Below are 19,006 nucleotides of genomic sequence, written 5' to 3'. Positions count from 1 at the left end.
ACTGGGTCCTAAGGAAAGATTACTTAGAAGATTGAACTATTGATCTTATTCTCCTCCTTGCCTCCCACTAACCTGATCTTTCCAACAATTTTGTTCTCATTAGGAAATTTCAGCATCATTCATCAGAGAAGAGACAAGAGGCAAATACTACATGTTCTGAGAAAATTTGCTGCTGTGCAGAGGACACAAGGCCTAAGTCATTCCTTCTAATGAGGGAATGACTAGAACTCTGAGCTCTGTTTTCAAGTCTGGCTGACTCAGTTGAGTAACCAGCACATGCATACGCCTTTGAAACAGCTATTGCATGAGCTGTGACCTGCTCATCCTCCCTAGCAGCAGAAAGAGACATGAGGACACCCTCACATGCATGGGTATGAAAGGAAGAAGGGGTAGGGAGAAAGCACGCACTTATTTAAAGACTGTCAGTGTAATGATCTGCAGATCTCCCAGCTTGTGCCCAAACCATCCACCAACTCCCAGTGTAGTGAAATTCCCTTGCTGCAGAGGAAGGCCAGACCAAAATTCCAAGGGTCACTCAGGAAGACATGTAAGAGTGAGCCTAGCCCTGTGTAAGAGTGAGCCAGCAGGAACTCTAGCCAAATGCAATAGCCCAAATGGCTCAATCAGCCATCCAGCTGGGTCTCAAATATCTTTGAATGAACTGGACCCATACTAACCCAGGGATTGCAAGACTCATGATGAATATTGAATGGGAATGAATGATCGCACCTTGATTGCTGTGTCCAGTTCTGGCCCCTCAGTTTGGGAAGGATGTTGAGACACTTGAGCACATCCAGAGGAGGCAATAAGGCTGGTGAAGGGCTTGGAACACAAGTTCTGTGAGGAATGGCTGAGGGAGCTGAGGGTGTTTAGCCTGAAGAAAAGGAGGCTCAGGGGAGACCTTATCACACTCTACAACTTCCTGAAGGGTTGTTGTAGTCATGTGGGGGTTGGTCTCTTCTTGTAGGCAATCACTGACACAACGAGAGGACAAAATTTTAAGTTCTGCCAGGGGAAGCTTAGGTTGACATCAGAAAAAAATTCTTCACTGAAATAGTAATTGGACACTGGAATCATCTGCCCAGGGAGGTAGTGGAGTCACTGTCCCTAGGTGTGTTAAAAACAAGACTGGATGTGGCATTCAATGCTATGGTTTATTTGATGAGGAAGTGTTAGGTCATAAGTTGGACTTGATGGTCTCAAAGGTCTTTTCCGACTAATTCATTCTGTGATTCTGTGATTCTGTGAGTCGGTGATTCTGTTATTCTGTGATCATGGAGTCCTCTTTCCAGGCATGATAATGCCATTTCCCTGTGTGGGCAACCACCAGTACCTAGAGAAAGCCAGAAACTTCTGATAGCTCTTGATGATCTGCTGTGGGTGGGACCTCTAAGATACTCACTCCAGGAGTAACTACAATACTTTATTCTCTGCTGAGCTTTTATGTCAAGAGCCCCCTTTTATTAATACACATAAATCCAAAGACTATAGTAATAAATGCAAGATTTTCATCCACTGCGTGGGGTCTGCTCATAACAAAAGACAAGAGTGAAAACAGAAAGCAAGAAGGTCCAAACCTATCAGTACATTCATGTTCTTATATTTTTTTTTTCTGACAAATTTGACTCTGAATTTATTAATGCCATGATTTCTTGTGTGTCTCATTGGGAACACAGACCCAAGCCTCCATGTTTGCAGGCTCAGCCTAAGAGATACGAAGCATGCAGGCACCAGCTGAAGTCCTTTCCCCAGACCAGTATCAACCTTGAACTCCACTTGTATGTGTGGCTCTTACTCATAGGCAAAAGCCATACTCTGAAGAGTAGGTCATGAGGGTATATTGAAGATTATCGGAAGCTAATGTATAGGCAGTTGGGCCCATGGATTAGCTGATAGTCACGCCCTTTACTTCACAGTTGATTTAAGCCATGCCTTGCAATTAATCCATGTTTCTTGTACCAGCTCATTGCAGAAATGCATTTTCAAGGAAAAATGCTGGCAAGTCCTATATATGTAACAGAGAAGTCTATTCACCCATGGTATTCTATTTTCAACAGCTGCTTCATACCCGTGTATTTTAAACTACACACCGGTGCTACCTCAAAATCTCTGCGACTAAAGCCATGATCTAAAAGCTTATTCAAGTCATGTTGAAACATAACAGGCTGTGAGGCTGAACACAGTCTGACAACTAGTCTAATGCAGATATTAAAGTTATTTTTAGGAATCTAGCATATATGGCCTACATTAAGGTGAGAGTGGGTAAATCTCAAAGTTACTTCAACTCCTCTCACTGTACTGCATCTAGCTGCTTTCACAACAAGGACTTCTCAAAATACAGATTGTTAGTAGGCTGGTAAATTGTTTCACAACTAATCTTGGATGGCTCATGTGCTGACATCACAGGGATAGGCTTATTACCCTCTTATAACTTTGCTCAGACCAGCAATCTATCCTTTGTAGTTCAAATATTTCAAGCTGTGATAACAGCTTTTTTAGCAAATGGGATTCCTAAATATCCACCTTTGAGAATGAGAACATCATTACAAATGGACATACTTCCAAAAATCACCAGCTCTTCAGCTGTTTTCTGTGAATTTCTTTTTCAGAGACACTTAAACACATCATCTATCATTAATCCCAAATGCTGTGGCTCAGTATCAACACTTTTGAAGAGATAAAAGCTGAAGGAAAATAAGGAATAAAACATTTGTCAGACTGAACTCCCATGCCAAGTGAATGTTACAGTTATCAGAAAACCACAAAATCACTTACATTGGAAAAGACCTCTGAGATCATCACGTCCAACCTAAAAGCTCCAATTCTCAAGCTGTAAAAAATAAAAAAGAACATGTGGTTAATGTGAATACAGTTGGTTCAGAATATGAAAAAGCCAATGGCTGGCCAGCTGGACATGAGCAGAAAATCTTGGGTTTATAAAATACCTGACAACTGCGTGAACTTGCTTCCCTTTCTCTGCATCTGTATTATCATAGCATCTGAAGTGATGAAGCTACAAGCTGAACCATTACAAAAAATATTTCATACTTCTGTAGTTTTTTTCACTACAGAAAAAACTAAACTTCTTCACAGCAGAAGACCTTTTTTTGGTGCATGAGTACATCAACTTTCCTCAAAAACTGCTGGGACTTTTTCCCAGGTGAATAGTGGCTACTTCAGTTTCCAAAACTTGGGTACGATAATGTCAAAACTGTTCTATATTGGATTTCTAGATAACATCCACCTCAAAAGCTGGGCTTGTAAATTGAAACTATAAATGCCTCTGAAAATTTGGGTTGCTTTGTTGAGTCAGTCCTCAGAAAAAAATGGACATCTGTCTCCTCTGGAAAAAAAAAAGAAAACATTTCCATTTGCAAGATTTCTAGTTTCCAGGAGCCCTATAACAATTTCTAAGCAGGATAGTTGAAAAAGAAGACTAAAATTTCTTATTACTTTGAAAACCTCCAAGAGTTTTCAAAATCATTTCAGCCGGATGTTGAGCTGGCAAAGAACAGGAGTCCCTGTCACACAGAGACAGTACAAACAGTTACTCAGAATTGTGCATATCAATATCTGACAGCTGAGAACTTAAATGTGAAACCAAACCTGAAAGAAAAACCAGCTATAAGGAGTAATTCTCTAATGCAAAATCCATAGTGCTATGTTTCAGCCACTGCTTGCAGCCTTATTTATCTTAACTTTACCTTATTTTTTAAAGGAAGTGTCACAAATGGCACACAGTTCTCAAGATCATTATAAAGTGGAAGATTAAATCTCAATTACAAAAAATACGTCCAAACAGACAAAGGTGTCTTCAGGCCAATAAGCCAATTGCTTTTGTCAATAAAATGTAGTTATGAGTATAACAGTGTTTCCTAGGGATAGACCTTTGTCCTTGGTTGACTCTCATTTGTCACCACAGAGGGCACACACAGAGTACAACCAGCAGCCAAGCCTCGCCCAAAGTACAAGCAGCACCAGCAAAGAGCACTTTCAGAAATGGAAATGAGAGCATAATATTTTTGTAATTTATTACTGTCACTAAATACCATAATTCATAGGTCCAGCCACATCAATGTAATTTCCTGATTTTACTTTAAGATCTAACTTGACACCTAGCAGCATTGATTTCCACACCTTAATTATATGATCCCATGGTAAGCTTTTCTGCTTCTAACCAATTTTAGCAGATTTTTTTTTTTATTACATCAGTATCTCCTGATATTTTGGTTCCTGAACAAATAATATTCTTCTGCTCAACTAACCTACATGGTATACTCTACGTGGTGATTATTTTCACATCATATTTGAAGGTGTTATTCAGGTCAACAACTGACAATGACAGGAGATAATAAAAAGTCTGCTCAACATTTCAAACACTTCTTTACCAACACATCAGTATTTTAAAATTAATATGTTCATGCTGTTGCATGTTAGGATGAAGGACTTTTAATGATCATCTACTCTAACAGCAACTCTGATTTCTTTGTTCAGGCCCTATCTTTTGGTACTGGGATAAACACTGTGAGCAGCTAAATTGTGCATATGTTACTTTACACTGGGCATCCAATCTTTAAAAAAAATAAGAAAGAAAGAAAAAATTATGACTGCCTAAACTCCATGAATTATACATACCTTTCAGTCTGAGACTTCAAAGTTTTCAAATAGTTAGGTAAACATTATGATTTTGATCATGTTGTCAAATTATTTTGCCAATGCCATCTCCAAATTAGGGCCTATGCCAAGGTCGGGTCTATTGAGAGATAACTATTCTTGACAGCAATAACTTTTCCACTCAAACCAATAACTGCAGTAAAGTTTAGTGCTTCAGTAAAGCACTCGCACAAGGAGACACTGGTCTCAATAGAGACTTCCAGTCACTGGTGTTCATCATCAGGTGAGGCAGGTGGTTGCCCAAGAGCTCCTGGGCCATCATACTTTATTCTCTGTGATTTGACTAAAAGCAATAAGAGAGCAATTCTGAACTATGTACTCACACAGTCAAGAAAAGAAGAAAATCTCAGTTGGGAGGTAGCGAAGGCAGCCTTGCCTTCCAGCCAAGTACTGAACCTCTCCTCCTCATTCTCTCCTTGGCTGAAGGAGAGCAGTAAGCAGCACCACTCTCAGCTGAAAGAAGGCAAAGGTTTCCTTTGCTGGCTAGTAAAAGGTCAGGAGACAAAGCAGTCATGCAGCCTGGCTTTGATGATATCAGGACAGCAGCAGGTTCAGGGCTGACAGTTAGCCCCTGCCTACAGCTGCAATCCACCATTCTGTCAGTACTGCACATTAAAATGGATGCCACTTTTAGGCCTGGGATTTCAAACCACAAGGCAGCAGTTCAGCTTCAGGTCAAAATAGTAATGACAGCTAAGGTTAGCAAGCTGAGGCCCAAGCTAAAATTATGCGTTAAGTTCAAAATGCATCTTGGACTTCACCCCTTCCTCCCCAGGGGTAAAAAACCCAGTGATCACTACATGAAATTTTCCACTGTTTTGTTTGTTTTCCACTTAATACTGTTTTGTGTTAAGGGCACAAAACCCACCTTACTGGGCCAGAGCCATGGAGAACCTTGCAAAGTAGCAGAAGGACACATGATACTCAACACGACCTAGAGTTCATCACTCTGGTGCTCCCCTAGGACCTACAAGAAATGGATTATGAATGTTAAAAATTATCCCTGCTTATCCCCTATCTGTTTATGGACCAGTCATCCCTCACAGTTTGTCCATCTTTTTTTGCATCTGTTCACTTTGTGTCTGCCTCCATGACATACAGAAGTCCACTATGCACTGTATTGAAGAATACTTATCTGTTTATCTATTTAAATTAATTTCCTAGCTCTTCTGTGGTAAGATTTAGTGAACAACAGTTCACTAAATCTTGCCTTTACCAATTTTATAAACCTAAGTCATAGCCTACCACAGACAACTCTGCTTCAAACTACAGTCACAAATTTTTTAAATTTCAGCTACTGCATTCCCTTTGTCATTTTGACTAGTTACAAGAGCAGCAATTAAATCCCCTGTGCCTGCCTTGAAATGTAGAAACCAGGACAGCACATTACCTCCAACTTCTGTTAGTATTCAGCTGTAACTGCCTCTAGAATTCAGCACCATTGGGAAGTAGGACTGTCATTCATGCCAGTACAGGACTGAATGAGTTCCTGATATGGTTCTGAAACATTTATTTGAATTAGTCCCAAAGTGTGCCTAGTCCTCACTTTTGACAATCATACACTGCAAACCCTATCCATTTAAAGCCCTATGCATTTAAAGCATCTTATCCTAACAAGGCATAATTTATACATTTTTATTCTTTAGAAGCTTCACATAATACATGATTCCCTTTTCAAACTGAAATCAACCTCCCTGTTTTTCAAGGAAACTCCATCTCCAACAGTTGTCTTTTATAGAGCGGATTGAACAAAATTAAAACAATTAAGAATCCTATAATCAATGTCTCTCTGATAACTGAGGTATAAATACATAGATACAAAATATTTGTAAGAAAAAGCCTTGCATGATTCAGATTGGAAAAAAGAGAATCCTTTAAAGTAATGCTTCACCATTTGGTGAACTATCAGAATTTCTTTATTCTTGCTCCTAAGCCTGAAAGACAAAAAGACAAACTTGAGTCCCAGAGTATTAGTTATGTGTAAAAGAGACTCCAAAACAAACCCAAAAATTATGGAAACAATTTCACCCCCTGTCCTAGGTTGACTATATGATGCTTTTATCCCCAATCACCTTGTTCTGTTTATGCTGAATAATAAATTTTGCACTGCAGAGAGTGAAGGGAGGAGAGAAGAAGTGGACAGTTTGTTTTCACACACTGCACTCACCCCTCCACATTCCTGCTCCTGGACTGTGTTGTCTGCAGATGGACAGACAGTGGGACAGAGCTCTCCTTTGCTTTTAGTTAGTTTAGCTAGCTGAGGCAAAGAAGTTCCCTGGACTGTGGGCTTTTCCTTTTTCCCTTTTCTTTGGACCTGTTCAAACCTGCTCTGGACTGAACACCCAGAAGAGCACCGGCAGCTCACACCTGTGGCCCACCGGGCCGGGCCTGGGCCGCAACATTTCCAGCACCTGAGGGACAGATAAGAGACTGAGTGAGCTGAGCTGCAACCTGGGGAGGGACTTTCTGAGTTTGTCATCTCTTTTGGAGCAGCAAGGGGTTTTATTGTTTAATATTGTTTAGGTTTTATTGTTTAATAAACAGTTTTTTCCACTTTTCTCCAAGGAGGTATTTTCTCCTGGACCGGTTGGGAGGAGGGGCCGATTGAATCTGCTTTTCTAGAGGAGCCCCTTTGGGGGTTCTCTCCAAAATTTGCCCTGAACCAGGACACCCCCCAATGCCCATGTAACAAAAAATAAAATTAAGATAATAAGATAATTTTAATTTCTCCAAAGGGTTATGCTCTCAGTCTTTGGCACAAGAGTCATTTCTGCTGAGCCAGAAATGCACGTAACTATTTTAACAGGTATTACCAGTGTGATTTCTTAAAAAAAAACCCCAATCTTTGTTATGGGCATTGTTCTTATGTCCATTTTAAACTTGAATAAAATCTGTGATTACAAAATATATCAGAGCAATTGCTACCCTGATCTCTTGCAAAGAGGGAAAGTGAATCAGTGTTAAGTGATACTGGATGGCACCTGGCAGCAGCAGGCTGCAGTGGAGCTGAAGACAGAATATGCAGCATGAAGACTAGGAAGGAAAAAGAAGGGCAGGGTTCACAGCCTTCTTTGCAGTTTGCCTTTTATCTGGACCTATCTGACCTTTTATCTACCTATCTGTGATAAGCCAATATTAATTTATTTGCATGAAAGCATTCATCTGAGGCAGTGGAACGAGTTGTGCAGACAAGCTGCGGATGCCCCATCCTTGGAAGCCTGGGTTAGATGGAACTCTGAAGAACCTGGTCAAGTGAATGGTGTCCCTGCCCTTGAGAAGTGGGCTGGAACTAAGTGATATTCAAGGTCCCTTCCAACCCAAATCACCCTATGATTTTATGTAGAATTCTCCTTTTTATTTCCTATATGAGTCTAGTACAAAAAAAAAAAAAAAAAAAAAAAAAAAAAAAAAAAAACAATTTTCACACCGTAGTGATGTTTAGTTACATAATTTTTTTAAAAGAGTTTATATGCCAATGAATTACAGTGAGTCTTACATATTTGTCAGAGCTGAACTCCAGAACCATGCATGTTGGGCTGCCTTCTAACTACTCAAGATTTACTCTTTTGTCAGCTCATTAAACAGTGTGCTATTTCCTTCTGCAGAAAATAAATTTGGATGTTCTTTACTCTGCAAGATATCTTCCTTGTTTCCCTGAATATCAGTAAGAACACAACCAGGTTGGAGAAGCCTTTATCCTACTCTGAAGAAAAACTCATGAATATTCAATCACTTCTGAAATGACTTCAAGGTGAGAAGTAGCATTTACTTTAGAAAGTAAATAGTTATCATTAGTTTTCAGACCTGTCCTAGTAAACAGATTAACCATATCATGACTGGAAGTAAAAGTAGAAGAGCTTTGGACCTTCCTTCATCTCTGACACATTTCTCCCTTTCCAGTGTGAGGTGTACCTGACCTGAAAATAGATTTTATTCAGAGGCTGGAGACTGAAAGTCTTTGTGTGGCGCAGGCGAAGAAGCAAAAGAGAATGTCAAACAGAAAAGCTTCATTTGGTCACTCACTTGAAAAAAAACACAGCTGCTTGAATTCTTATTAGTCAGAGATAGCCTGTGGGTATGTTGCTTCTTTTTAAATCTTTTATTTTTCTTTCTCAGCTTTCAACATACTTTTCCCTTTCAGATATTCTGCTTGAATAAAGGAAAAAAAAAAAAAAGAAAAAGCCCTCAGACTGATGCAGATCCCTCAAGACACAAATATATTTGACAGTTTTGATAGAGAGGCCCAGCCTTGAAAATGGCCCAGAATGAATGAATCAATCTATGGTCATCAACACAAAAACCTCAAGCATCCACAGCTGAGCAGAATTCTATAAGCCAGCATTAGAAAAAGTGATGTTAACCTTCTTGTAATGAAATAAACCAAACCTTCCCTAAAACCCTATCCAAAAGAGGGATAAATTTAAGCAATCAAAGAATGGAATCAGACCACATTGTTTCTTTAGTTAAGCCATTAGTTTGTTCAGCACCATTTTTTATTTGTCTTATATAATGAAATTATTGAATCCTCAGAATTTGAAGACGTTGCTTTATTCTAAAATATCACATAAGTCAGAAAGCTTTATTTCCTTAATGGATGAAAGTTTAATTTCTTGTGCATCTCCAGGTAACTGCTCATTCAATTTTCAGAGAGCCTACATTTGTACTTTTGCCAGTAGATTTCAGCCATACCCTATCAACAGACTAGCAAATGCAGAAGTTCAAAATTTCACAAACACACACATTTGCAAAGCACCATAGTTACAGCATTTTTGGTTTGATATAAACTCTAGCAGAAGGTTAATGTAGGATGGACTGCCAAAAAGTGAAGCTTAAAGACAGATTTGTAGTAGGAGGAGCTGTTGATCACATATGCCTGTTGTTAACAGATTTTATTCTTTTAAGTGGTGGCAGAGGGTAAGAAAAGAATGAATGCGTTGAAAACTATGGTGAGGAAACTTAGAAACAGGATATTCTCTCTCTAGATCTTTCTTATTTCCATGACATTACAAATAAGAATGCGAAAAACAGCTTCCTTTCTTCACAAATATAGGCATATGGAAAAAACAAACAAATGTAATTTACTCACTATATAATGTCATAATATGCATCATCTTCTTTCAGCTGGAAGAGGAAAGCAAGTGCACAGAAGATCCTAGCTTGGAAGAGACCTGCAGGGATTCCAAGTCCTGGCTACACACAGAGTAATTTAAAAGTTAAACCTTACATTTAAAAGTATTGTCCAAGCACTTCCTGAACATTGACAGGCTTAGAGCCTTGATCACTTTCCTAGGGAGTTTGTTCCAGTGCTCAAGGCCTCCCTCAGTGGTCTATTATCCCATCTGAACCTCCTCAATGCGGGTCTAACCGGTTCCCTGGCATTGCATCACCAGACACCAGAGAGGAGATAGAGGCATTTCCGCCTCTGTTCCTATCTCAGGGTAAGGCTGGCCCTTTTAGCCATGGGGGCACACTCTTGACTCATAGTGATCTTACCATCCTACCCCAGATTCCTTCCTGAGGGCAACATTCCAGCCTCTTGTCCTCCAGTCTGTACACACATCCTGGATGATCCCACCACAGATGCAGAACCTGCAAAACCTGGCATTTATGCAGAACCTGGCATTTATGCTTGCTACATTTCATATGGTTGGGATGGTCCAGTGCTCCAGTCTACCAAGATCTCTCTGTAAGGCCTCTCTAACCAATCACCAGCCCAGTTTAGTATCACTGGGAAATTTACTTCGTGTGCACTTGACTCTTATGTCCAGATCACTGATAAAAGCATTGAAGAAAACTGGTCCTGAAATTGAGCTGTGGGGAACACCACTAGTGACTGCCTAGATGTTGCCCCTTCACTACTTTGCTTTGGGCCCAGTCTTTCAGCCAATTGTTCATCCATCCTATAGCACACGTCTAGCTTTATGCTTGCCCAAAAGGATACCATGATAGTATCAAAAGTTTTCTTAAAATAAAAATAACAACAACCAACCAAAACAACAACATATTCACTACCTTCCTCTTGACCACTAGGTAGATAACATTCTCATAAGAGGATGTTGGGTTAGTAACGTGACTTCATTAAGTCATGTCATCTTTGACTGATGACTGCTTTGTCTTCCAAGCATTTTCAACTAACTCCCAGAAGTTTTACCAGACACCAAATCAGACTGACAGTCCTACAAGTACCAGAGTCTTCTTTCTTGCCTTTTTTACCAGGCACCAAATCAGACTGACAGTCCTACAAGTACCAGGGTCTTCTTTCTTGCCTTTCTCAATAATTGGACTGATCGGGCAACTTCCAGTTTACCAGGACCTATCCAGATTCTCAAGACTGTTTATAAATGAGAGAGGTCTCACAATAATATCAATAACTCTTTTAGTATGCTCTGCTTTATCTCCATTCCTGTTTGTGAGCTAACCAACCTCAAGTAACAGATCAATGTTTCATTGAGTCCTCCTTTTGCTGTTAACATGATTAAAGCCTTTTTGTGATCCCACATCTTACTCCCATTTTCAAATCCAATGGAATTTTAAGCCATATGAATTTTCTCACTGCAGTGGTGGTATCTCTGTCATCCTCTTGCGAAACCTGATCTTACTTACAAAGTCCATATACTTTGATGAGCTAGAATTACCTGTCCCTGTGGTCAGGACCAGCTATTTGACCAGTATTTGTGGACCCCAAGTCCTACAAAAGCAGATTCTGATGAGACTTTGCTATCTGGATCCTTAAGCAGCCTACAGTGCGCTCTCCCAAAAGCCATGGGTCTACTCTGCTAACAGAGCTCTTTCATATCACAAAAGATTTTAAACTTTACCACTTTGTGGTAACTGGGGCCAAGATAGACACCAAACATCATTTCATACACAGACCAACAACAGATCCTGGAGGGCATTTTTCTTAGCCAGGTCCCTTGGTACCTGTATCAAAAAGTAATCGTCAAAGTGTTTCAGGATTTTCCTTAATGCTTTCAGTGTCTGCTGTATGATAGTCCCACCTAATATCTGTGACATCAAAATTGCCCATAAGTACAGGGGTGACGGATGTAGTGATTTTCCTTAATTCCTTGTAGAACAATACATTGTGGCTACCTTGCAGGCAGAGTGATCTTTGGTAAACTCTGACAACATTTGTTTAATTAGTTTTTGTACTGGTTCTGACCCCAAAGTTTTCAACCACATCATCTTTAACTGCAAGTGCCGTAGAGCCCAGCCCATCCCTTATATACAGCACACCCCTTCTATTTGCCTGCCCCACCCACCTCTCCCTGAGGTGCCTGTGAACATCACAGCACTCCATCACTGGACTCTTCCCACTGAGTCTCACTTATGGCAGTGATGTCTTGGCTCTGGGACAGAGACAAAGCTATCATCTCCTTTTGTTTATCCCATTTTCTGCATGCCTTCACATACAAACATTTCAGATGCGCTCCGGTGTGCTCAGTTACATCATGGTGCAGCGTGAAAGCCCACACTAACACACCACCATTCAGGATCCAGGCTACCTGTTTCTATGACTGTCATTCCCTACAATTGGGAGGACAGAGGAAAATGTTATCTGCATTTCCAATCCCTTTTGCAATCTCTCCAAGGCCTTGAAGTCTCTTTTTATCACCCTTGGACCTCTAATTACAACTTTATTGGTATGAAAAGGATGTATCAGGCTAGGAAGTCTTCTGTTAATATCTTTAACACAAGCCCCAGGAGAAGCAGCAAGCTTCCCTTGAAGGCAGGTTTGGTCAGTAGATCAGACCTGCTGTTTCTCTCATAAGTATAAATTTACATTTGTTTCTTCATGGAGGCAATCATGATGTGGATGTTAAGAAAACCTCTGCTCAGTCATCTAGGAGCCACTTGCACCATCTGAGATAGAACTAAAGCCCCTTCACAGCTACACACCCCACACTCACAGACAGACCAGGCTTCCTCACCAGTTTGACTGTAGGTTTTTCATAGCAGAATCTCAGACTCACAGATCCTTCAAATAATTTAATCTTCATACAATAACTAAACAACAACATAACAACTCAAATGTTTCAGGTGCCTCTGAGGAGGGACCCAAATCAAATGAAACCCTGTTCTTTATACCCTTACAGTCTAAGTGCGCAATAGTCTGGGATTGTCAGCTTCTGCCATGTCTCTGAGTGTCCAGTCACCTGACTGGTGCTGCTCTGCTACTCACACCACTGTTTGCACTGAAAGTATTTCTCAACAGGGGAAATAAGCTGACTTGACTTTGATGACTTCTCAAGAATGTGTGGGTCATCTTCAACCTCATCATGTCCCAGTCCATCCAACTGCAGAGCTTGATATCTGTTGTATAAGGACGCATGGAGGTGCAAGGAGACAAGGAGGGAGTTCTCTCCCTGGCCCCGGTAGAGACTGATTTCCTTTTGGGGAGAGAGTGCAGGATACCCCTTACCAGGTGTTGTACCTAGTTAACATTTTTGTTCCAGAGAGGACAGCAGTGTTTCATCAGCAGTGTTTCATCCCTTCTCAAAATCACAGATGCTCCTCAACCTCCTCACTGCATCCCAAAGCTCAGTCAACAGGAGGAACAGCTCTTCTACCTGTGTGCACCTCTCACAGACATTGTTGCCATTGATCTCAGACAGCAGCAAATACCCTGTGCACATCATGCATCTGGAGTTCTAGAGAGCTGCATGCTCCCCTGGGAACTCTGTCTGGATATCTTCCCTCCAGCAGCTGTCTGTCCTTGCTGCAACCTGGGCCCTCCCCACACACAGCCTGAGGGCTTCAGTCACCCAGGAACCCCATCAGGCATTCGCAGGTTCATTCCAACCCTGGTGCTCCTCTCAGTGCAGGACAAGCTGCTACCACTGCTGGTACAGCTCCTATTACTGTCCTCCTGGCACAGAGCAAGGGCTGCCATCAGCTTCCTCAGGTTCTGACTGCATGAATTAAAACCTCCTGCTAGTGACTGAAATGGAACAGTGTAAGAACATTGTTCCCTCATCAGTAACTCAGAATTAATTCAACCGTGCTAATTTGCTGAGAGTCAATAAGTGCCCAATAAACAGGAGCAGAAGTGCTGAGCAGCCAGTGCTGCTCCTTGCACCAACCAGGGACCTCAAAGTGAGGAAAAGTTTCCTTCTAGGTTATATCTGCTGCCTCTGTCATGCTTTACAATGACCAGATAATCTTGAAAAGCAACATGGACAAAGAGGAAGAAAATCAAAATCAAGGCCATTACATGGGCAGCTGATTTGCCCAAAGTCTAAGCCAAGATGAATATCAAATTCTAAAAGTAATGATATACATTAATTTTTTAAAGTGAGTGATGGAACACTTGTGCCTTGGAAGTTAGCTGCTGGTTGTATTGAGGGTTTGCAAATGTCAGGAAAAAGATGGGGAGGAGGTGCTCCAAGCATCAGAGCTGAGATTCTTCTGCAGGATGTGGCAAGGACTATGGTGAAACAAACTGTCCCCCTGCAGCCCATGAAGTCCACAGGAGATGCAGAGATCCACTCACAGCCCATGGGAGGAGTGCTCACGCTGGAGCGGTTGGATGCCAGAGGAAGCTGTGGTCCAGTGGGAACCTGAATGGAGAGAGAGAGCCCTTGTTTCCAGAGATAGAGGGCTCTTGTTGCCAAACTAGAGCAGCCTATCCTTAGAGTACTGCACCCTGTGGGTGAGTGATTCACACCACAGCAGTTTTGGGATGACTGTTTGCCCATGGGAGGGACTCAAGTTGCAGCAGTTTTGGCAGGACTGCTGCTCATGAAACTTGAGCCATGCTGGAAAAGTTCACAGAAAACTGTCTCCCATGGGAGGGTCCCTATGGCATAACAGAGGAAAGCTTCCTCTCCCTGAGTGAACAGAAAAAGGTCTCTGATGTCAAGTTGGCCAAAACAAAGCCCCATGTACTGTCTCTCTGCAGGGTCAGCAGGAAAGAGGGAGGGGCTGGGGGAAGAAAAGGTGTTTTAAAGGCTTATTTTACTTATTGTTATCCTCCTCTGTCTCTGTTAATAATAAATTTATTTTATACCTTTAAATTTGAACCTATTTTGCCCTTAGAGTGTTTTTTCCCTGGTCCTCATCTCAACTCATGAGCCTTTTGCTCATTTTTTTAGCCTCTCCTCTTTCCAGCTGCGAGAAAGAAAGGGTGAGCAAACAGCTTTCAGGGGTGCCTGGTGTTTGGCCAATATCAAACCACGACAGACATGTACCTTAAATAAGCAAAAAAAATCCATGTTTACTTCCAAGTGAAAAAACATCATAGAAGCCAGTGCTTGCATTATTCTGGACTTTGAAAAACCCAGTTATACATATTTTAAAAACAAAAAAACCCAAAATAGCAACAAATTTTTCTGGCCCTTACCTTCCAAAATCACACACAGAAGTAAAAAATGAGGAGCAACAAGCACTCTTAATATAGCAATGCAATCATCCATACTCAGCCAAGAATTACTGCCTCTAAATTAAAAATCTTCTCAGACAGAGGGGCTTTAAGGGGTGCCTAACACCCCTTGCCCCACATCTTGCAATACTTTCCCTGGAGCAGCCACTGACTGTGTGCCCCATTCCAGTCAGGCTGGACCTTGGGGTGACTGCACCTTGCTGGGTGCCATCAGAGAGGGGCAGAGGAAAGCCCTGCAGGGGTTCAGCTGCCAGGCAGAGATAAGTATGGGGACCAGAGCAGACGTGCTTTTGCAGCAGGGGTAAAACCACACTTCCTTTGGGAATGGTATGCATGTAAACATTTACCAACAGGATAAGGTCATGCAATCTCAAGCTTGAAGCCAAGGGAGCAAGGTGCTCAAATCAAAGTATGTCCAAGGCAAACACTGAAGCCTGGAAAGAGGCAGGGTGATGGCCTCCCTGGGCAGTGAGCACATCCCAGAACTCTGTGTTCAAGCTCACTGTCCCTTATTCATTCAGGGGCAAGGTAACAGCTCAGAGACCTATTTTTCAAGCAAAAATTTGCAAGAAAACAGTTTTTCATAGAAAATGACTGCATTCAGAAACATAAACACCCCAATCAGCCAGAAGGCCAGTAATTAATATTTGGAATAAATATTGGAAGTTATCAAGGCATCTAGTGCAAATACCATGAGTGGCTTTGCACATAGTTCTGGACAATTCAAGGTACTGAGAAGCGAGGTTATGAGGTTTCCTGATGAGCTTAAAAAAAATCCTGCCCAGCTCTTTCTCCCTGCCTGTGTGTTTTGTTCCACTGAGGAGCTGCTGCTTAGGTTCTGCTGCCAGTTTCAGCCCCCAGGAAGAATGAGAACAAGACTGGCAGGTGGGTCTGAAGCCGCAGGATCTTTAAAGCATTCATCTCCCCTCAAACCCCTAGGTGTAGGTCTGTCTGCTAACCCCAAGGACATGGAATCCTCCAGGATGCACGGCGTTGGCTGCCAGCTCCCGCTGCGCTGCACTTCCCGGCGGTTGCCATAGCACTAAAAGGCAAACCTAGCAACAGGCACACAAGCCTCCAAAGCACACAAGTCCAAAACACATTTTTAAAATAAATTAAATTATCCAGCCTTGCCTGTTACCCCCCCTCAAAAAAAGTACAGCATGTTTCAAGAAGCTGTTAAGAATGTGCCATTTCTGTTCAGATGCACTAGAGAAGGGTTTTAATTACTGCTAAAATTAAACAATGAGTGCTGCGCTGTGACAAAATTAAAGTAGCTTGCAGGAAGATTTGCTTTTTAATATGCCTTTTGTAAATCTATTTATCTGGCAGTTATTGATGGTATAAGTGGTTTTGTTAGGCATCAGAAAGCAAAATAAGAGTTTAGCTTTTATTTTAGACCTTTTGTCTTGCAACTCTGATTTTATGGAAAAAAAGTGGTAGTACAGCAATTTATTTGTTTATGTTAGTATCACAATTAGAGATTATTTGTGTCTTTTACAAATCAAATCAATCCCACTACAACTCAGGATCTTTCTTTACCTTCCATTTTCTTGTGCCTATCGACATGATTATTGAATACATATCCTAAGTGTCTCCAGTTTCTTCAGATGTGTATAAACTTTGCTTCTGAAATTCTCAACTTTTTCAGCTTCAAAGCCTTGCATATTAATATTTTAACTCTGTGACACATATTTAAAGAAACAGCTTATAGAGGAAGCTAAGAGCATAAAACACTGTATTTCTGCGAATTTCACACAGTTAAGTATATTCTACACAATGAAAATACAGCCATTTTATAGAAAGAATATAAAGTTCTATAAGCCAAATAGACATGAAGGAGGATTGAAGAAATAGAAGAATGTCCTGCTGTTATTATTTTCTCTCAATTGAAGGGTTTTTCCCTGCCTCAGATTATTTTTTCCTGAACAAAACATATTTACAGAAGGAACCCTTTTGAGTAATCATTCTTTCCCTATGAAATAACAGGCTCTGAACTGTGTGAAGATGACTGGAGAGATAATTCGAACAAAAGTGCCCTACCGGGTTTTCCAGGTTTTGCAACTGACTTCTTTTGTGAAATTCAGGCTGAATTAAGTGGTTCCACTCACTGCCCTTAGAAATTTCATTGGGATTGATTTGGCTTGTTTATCTGTTATGAAAAATTACCTACATAAATAAAACACTTCTCATCCAAGAGTCTGAAGGGAACACACAATTTTGTACTGAGTCTGTAAGGAAAGCAATCTCATGTTCATCCTGACAAAATTTACCCATGTATCAACTTAGGGAGAAGAGGTGAGCAAGAAGGGACAAATTTCCCAAGTGCTAAGGAGCAGTGCTCCTCAGAGGAGAGTGCAAAAATTGGATGGAGTATATCTGTGTGTTAACACCAAATAAAATACAATTATGTATTTTAGAGGTTCATCAGTAAACTTTGAAACATTATTTTTTTCTCCTGCCTGCCCTCAGCATGGTCATGAGCCTCCCCACAACTGCAAAGCAGCATGCTCAAATGTTGATTAGAAGTTTTTGAAGGTTGTAATTTTATTCAGTATCTCCCCTGATGAATGCTGACTGTTCACATTCATGTTGATATATCTGGAATCACAACTCATTAAATTGTTTCCATCTGTAATTGGTCTTTTCAGGGAAGGTGCTTGTGAATTAGAAACCCTTCCCCCTCATGCACACTTACTACAGACAAATATTAGAATCAAGATAGTAACACTCGTGGCAAGTCAAGTACACACAGAAATTATACCATCTGGCAAAAATTAGTCAGCCTGAGGGCTGGTTAATGAACTGTAATATACACAATCGAGCATGCATACTGAAGTTGCAATTCTTTATGATACCTGTGGACATGTAAATTCTGCAGGGGACATAAGAAGCCTTTCTAGCATGTAATTTATTTATTTAGGGTTTGCTTTTGGTATGTACAAGAATTAGAATGAAAAGCTTTTCTCCAAGACATTTCTGCATACCTCTTGCTGTTTCTGTAGCAATAAACAAATTAATTTTGGGGTTTGTAGGTGGCAGAAACAGTACAAGATATCTAGTTCAGACAGAGGTTTGGATAGTTTTCAGCACTGCACAAAGACACACAGAAAATAAATTTGGGGATTCCACCATCAAATTGTGACTTATACATTTTCTGCTGTGCATCAAGAATGACAAACATCACCATCCTCTGCACCTTATTCTTCTCCATACTCTAATTACCAGTACCTGAGGAATCAGCTCTAATATGGTCATCCACCAACTGAGGACAGCAGCTGTTAACTGCCCTCCACAGATACCATTGCAGGACCCCATCATCTGACTGCCACTGAGGAAATGAGTATCTTAAATGTGCCACTTCATAGCTTCTCCTGCTAGCTCTGCTGTGGTAATGTTTTTGTTTAAATCCTCTTTCTATTTAAATCCTCAGGGCTTCAGTACTCATATTCACAGAGAACAGTACTGTATGTGCCACTGAGAGGTCCTGACTCTTCATCAAAAATAAGAGTTAAAAAAACCCCACACAGATTAACCACATGCACAACTGGCACCAAATTAATGTGATGGCACCAAATTAACTTTTGTATAGCCTCTGATACAGTGCATGCACATCTCTAAACAAACATACATCTGTGTCAGAAAATCATATTTATTTAACTCAATTATATATTTAAAAATATATGTATGTATGTATGTATATAAATATATATATTTATACACACACACACATATTTTCCCAAGCACAGGATTTAAAATTATGTCTTACTTATTTCAAATACTTATATTTCCTCAAAAGACACACAAACTTTATGTAAATATTTTTGGCACCTGCGAGGTGCCAAATCCTTAACAACTTATTGGGCAATGTTAAAAAGGAAGAGAATTCTCCTTGTGCCTTACCTACTGCTTTCTCCACTGTACTGTGTGAATTTCCTCAAAAGAAAGACT

At 40.7% G+C, this 19,006-nt stretch overlaps 1 long non-coding RNA gene across 1 annotated transcript in view; it reads right to left on the bottom strand.

The window, feature by feature from the left end:
- Positions 1-19,006, bottom strand: part of LOC143693398 (uncharacterized) — a 178,105-nt gene that overhangs the window by 144,409 nt on the left and 14,690 nt on the right. Inside the window, exon 2 of the long non-coding RNA XR_013181037.1 lies at positions 2,776-2,830. This is a non-coding gene — a long non-coding RNA (uncharacterized LOC143693398). The remainder of the gene's footprint in view (positions 1-2,775; positions 2,831-19,006) is intronic.

The sequence above is a fragment of the Agelaius phoeniceus genome, chromosome 2 (assembly GCF_051311805.1).
Source record: "Agelaius phoeniceus isolate bAgePho1 chromosome 2, bAgePho1.hap1, whole genome shotgun sequence".
NCBI classification, from domain to species: Eukaryota; Metazoa; Chordata; class Aves; order Passeriformes; family Icteridae; genus Agelaius; species Agelaius phoeniceus.
This window is presented reverse-complemented; position numbering and strand designations above follow the sequence as displayed.